We start from the raw sequence: 5,487 nt of genomic DNA on the forward strand, positions 1-5,487 counted from the left end.
ATTATTTTCCATTTGCCTCTCGTTTTCTTCTCCCCCGCTTCACAAAAATTTGCTGTTTTATTCGTCTCTCTTTCTCCGTTCGCCGTTTTCTTGTCAGATCTATTCTCTACTTGCAATCATGAGTGATTTCGGTATGGCACCAACAGATGATGGCTTGACTCCTAAGATTGGACGTACAGGCAATCTGGATGCTAAAACTTTTATCCTGGGGCAAGGGAACGTTATGGGAAAAGAATGTATCCAAGAATTTTTCAATTGTGTTGGAAATCTGAGTCTTGATGATGACCCTATACTTAAAACTACTAGATCTTATGCGGATGCTATTTCAGCACTAGTTCTGAAACTTGAAAGTAAATTTGTCCGCACTCATCCTACTTTGCAAATATTGTTTTTTGAGCTTCCCAAAATAAAGAATCCTAGAGCCAAAAAGTTGGCCACTCTCGTTCTTATGAACGAGTTTGACTACATAATTCGGGAAGCTAGGGAAATCTTTGATTTTTATGGTATGAATCGTGAAAAACCCATCATAGATGAAATTCTTTACAATAGTGACTATGCACTAAGGCATTTGCTTGGGGATAATAAGATCTTTGGTAAGAATCTTAAAAAGGAGGTCATCGTTCTAGAAATAATCCAACAAGTGTTTAATAATGTTAATCAACACTATTCTTGGATTGTTGCGGGAAATCAAAGGGGTTGTGATGAAAACCAACTAAGGAATGCTGAAGTTTCTATGGATAAGATGTTTTATGTTGTTTTTACAAAACCTCCTGATAAAAATACCCCCAAGGAAAACAAGAAGAACAAGGATGACAAAACTTAGATCCTTGCCTTACGCCTAGCTAAGGGCGTAAAACTATAGCGCTTGTTGGGAGGAAACCCAATGAATAAATTTTATTTTTGCTTTTAGCTTTCTGTTCTTGTGTGTTTACACAATTATGCTACTGGTATGATTGTACTTTTTGTGTTTAGTTAGTCTTTGTGCCTAGTAAAGCCTATATGATCTTCTTGGATGGTAGTTGTTTGATCTTGATGAAAAAGACAGAAACTTTGTGCTCACGAAAATAATTTTAATAAATCACAGAAAAGAGTTTTTGCCCTGATTGTTTTTGCAGAATATTAATATACAAATTACCCTGGTCTTACTAGTTTGGTAGATATTTTGGAGTTCCAGACGTATTCGCCAAAGTCAGATTACTACAGACTGTTCTGTTTTGACAGATTCTGTTTTCTTTGTGTCGTGTGCTTATTTTGATGGCTCTATGGTTTTCTTTGATGAGTTTTTGCCATACAAAAGTTGGAATACAGTAGATATAATAAAAAACAAAATAAGAATTGGTTTGATACAGCACTTATAGTAGTTGTTTGCTTTCTTATACTAACGGATCTCACAAAGGTTTTGTTGAGTTTTGTGTGATTGAAGTTTTCAAGTTTTGGGTTATCTTACGATGGATGAAGGAAGGATGTAAGAGCCTAAGCTTGGGGATGCCCCGGCACCCCAAGCTATTATCCAAGAATGAGAACCAACTAAGCTTGGGTATGCCCCCGAGTGGCATCCCCGCTTTCTTCCAACAACTATCGGTATTTTACTCGAGGCTATATTTTTGTTCGTCACATGATATGTGTTTTGCTTGGAGCGTCTTGTATGATATGTGTCTTTGCTTGTTTTATTTTGTGTTTTAAGTCATCAATCCTTGCTGGACACACCTATTTGAGAGAGCCAAAATTATATCATGACTTGTTAGAATTGCTCTCTATGCTTCACTTAAATCTTTTATGAGCTAGGACTTGCTCTAGTGCTTCACTTATATCTTTTTGAGCACGGTGTGCTTTGTTATTTTTGAAGAAATGCTCTCTTGCTTCACTTAGATTTATTTGAGAGTTAGTAAAATTTGAAGAAATTCTCTCTTGCTTCACTTAAATTATTTTGAGAGAAAGAAAATTTGTTATGCTCATGATCTTCACTTATATTTGTTTGAGCTTATGAAAAGCAACACATGAAAATTAGTCCCAAAGTGATAGATATCCAAGAAGGATAAAGAAAAGAAAATGTCATGAAGATCATTGGACAAAATAAACTTGATTCTTAGTAATAGTTTTGAGATATGATGATGTGATATGTGAGTTATGTTGATGAGTAATTGTGCTCTAGTAAGAATATTGGTGTTAAGGTTTGTGATTCCCTATGCATGCACGAAAGTCAATAATCATGCAATGAAAATTATATCCTACTTGTGGTGCATTATTCGGTGTTAATTATGCTTAATGCTTGCTTATGAGATTATTCGTTTCTTGGTTGGTCGCTTCTCAATCTTTTTGCTAGCCTTCATTCTGGACCAAGTATGACCTCTACTTGTGCATCCAAAATCCTTTAAACCAGTTTTGCCACATGAGTCCACTATATCTACCTATATGCGGTATTCTTTTGCCGTTCTAAGCAAATTTGTATGTGCCATCTCTAATTTTCAAAATAAACTTCTCTTTTGTGTGTTTGTTTCGCTCGCGGAACGGTAACAGGTGGCTAATATTTTCCATGCTAGATGTGTTATTCTCAAGATGAGTGTTTATTCACTTGTCATTGCACGAGAGTAAGGCAAAGGTTTTAGGGATGCCCAGTCCCGAAATGCAAAAAAAATTTACTTTATGTTGTCAAATAATAAATTCCTTGGAAAGTGTTGGTATGGAGGGCACCCGTGGATACGGCTAGCCATGGAAAGTGAAAGAATGGTGGAAAAAGGAATAACCTTTATTTTCTGTTTGGGAACCGCCTATGGCATATCTAGCATGGAAAGTGTTCGTAGCTCCGAGTCGTTTTCGTTGGTGGGATGGATACACCTCCCAAAATGTTTTTATCTCTAATTTTTTCGCTTTGAGCTCTGGCACCTCTACAAATCCCTACTTCCCTCTACGAAGGGCCTTTCTTTTACTTTATGCAATTTTTATTTTTGAATTTGAGTCTGCATCTTCTTTACAAAAGCACCAACTAGGAGGCAATATGATCGTGCTCAAGTATTGGGTGTAGTTAATATTCGAGTGTGTTTCATGAATGGATCTATGTTTGAGCATGATGGGCTAGGGATAACTTATTTTAGCATTGATATTTTGAAAGACATGGTTGCTTGTTGATATGCTTGAGTATCAAAATTATTATGTCAAAACTAGACTATTGCTTTGAATCACATAAAAGTCCGAATGTCCATTCTATAAAGAAAAGAATATGATATGACTTGATGAACGGCACTCCACATCAAAAATTCTGTTTTTATCACTTGCCTACTCGAGGACGAGTAGGAGTTAAGCTTGGGGATGCTGATACATCCCCAACGTATCTATAATTTTTGATTGTTCCATGCCATTTTATTATCAATCTTGGATGTTTCATAATCATTTTATAGTCATTTTATATCATTTTTGGGACTAAGCTATTGACATAGTGCCAAGTGCCAGTATTTTTTCCATGTTTTTACATCGCAGGAAATCAATATCAAATGGAGTCCAAATGCCACAAAACTCCACGATGATTTTTTATGGGCCAGAAGGAAGGTAATGGGACCTGGTTGCACCTGGGGGGTGCCCCGTCGGGGGCACAACTCACCAGGGACCGCAAGTAGGCCCAGGCGTGCCCTGGTGGTTTGTGCCCACCTCGGGTGCCCCCTGGACCGCCTCTTTGCTCTATAAATACCCCCAAAATCCACAAACCCTAGGGGAGTCGACAAAATATTCATCCAGACGCTGCAGAGTACAGAACCACCAGATCCAATCTAGACACCATCACGGAGGGGTTCACCACTTCCATTGGTGCCTCTCCGATGATGCGTGAGTAGTTATTTGTAGACCTTCGGGTCTGTAGTTAGTAGGTAGATGGCTTTCTATCTCTCGCTGAATTCTCAATACAATTGTCTCTTGGAGATCCATATGATGTAACTCTTTTTGCGGTGTGTTTGTTGGGATCTGATGAACTTCGAGTTTATGATCAGTTATATCTTTTTACATCCATGAAAGTTATTTGAGTTTCTTTGATCTCTTATATGCATGATCTTTTAGAGCTCGTATTTCTTCTCCGATATTTGGGTTTTGTTTGGCCAACTTGATCTATTTATCTTGCAATGGGAAGAGGTGCCCGGTAGTGGGTTCGATCTTACGGTGCTTGATCCCAGTGACAGAAAGGGAACCGACACGTATGTATCGTTGCTACTAAGGATAAAAAGACGAGATCTATATCTACCGCCATATAGGTAAACGGATCTTGTCTACATCATGTCATCGTTCTTATTGCATTACTCCATTTTTCCATGAACTTAATACACTAGATGCATGCTGGATAGCGGTCGATGTGTGGAGTAATAGTAGTAGATGCAGGCAGGAGTCGGTCTATTAATCTTGGACGTGATGCCTATGTAATGATCATTGCCTGGATATCGTCATGATTATTTGAAGTTCTATCAATTGCCCAACAGTAATTTGTTTACCCACCGTTTGCTATTTTTCTCGAGAGAACCCACTAGTGAAACCTATGGCCCCCGGGACTTCTTTCTCATATATTTGCCTTGCGATCAACTTTTCCTTTGCGTTTTATTCAGATCTATTAAACCAAAAATACAAAAATATCTTGCTGCACTTTATTTTATTTGCGATCTATTATTTCAATCTATTATAATTTTCTCCCGTTTTCGTGCCTTCTGGCGCTGTTACCCGAAAGGGATTGACAACCCCATTAACACGCTGGGTAGCGAGTGGTTGTTATTTGTGTGCAGGGGCTGTTTACATTGTGTTGCTTGGTTCTCCTACTGGTTCGATACCTTGGTTTCATTACTGAGGGAAATACCTACCGTTGTTGTGCTACATCATCCTCTCCTCTTGGGGAAACACCGACGTAGTCTTAGCAAACATCATCAAGGGAATTTCTGGCGCCGTTCCCGGGAGGATCTTCAACATAACCCGGTTCCAAATCACAAATCACATCTCCTCGCAATTTAAATTATTTCCCATTTGCCTCTCGTTTTCCTCTCCCCCACTTCACAAAAATTTGCTGTTTTATTCCCCTCTCTTTCTCCGTTCGCCGTTTTCTTGTCAGATCTATTCTCTACTTGCAATCATGAGTGATTTCGGTATGGCACCAACAGATGATGGCTTGACTCCTAAGATTGGACGTACAGGCAATCTGGATGCTAAAACTTTTATCCTGGGGCAAGGGAACGTTATGGGAAAAGAACGTATCCAAGAATTTTTCAATTGTGTTGGAAATCTGAGTCTTGATGATGACCCTATACTTAAAACTACTAGATCTTATGCGGATGCTATTTCAGCACTAGTTCTGAAACTTGAAAGTAAATTTGTCCGCACTCATCCTACTTTGCAAATATTGTTTTTTGAGCTTCCCAAAATAAAGAATCCTAGAGGCAAAAAGTTGTCCACTCTCGTTCTTATGAACGAGTTTGACTACATAATTCGGGAAGCTAGGGAAATCTTTGATTTTTATGGTATGAA

The sequence above is a fragment of the Triticum aestivum genome, chromosome 4D (genome assembly GCF_018294505.1).
Source record: "Triticum aestivum cultivar Chinese Spring chromosome 4D, IWGSC CS RefSeq v2.1, whole genome shotgun sequence".
Taxonomy (NCBI): Eukaryota; Viridiplantae; Streptophyta; class Magnoliopsida; order Poales; family Poaceae; genus Triticum; species Triticum aestivum.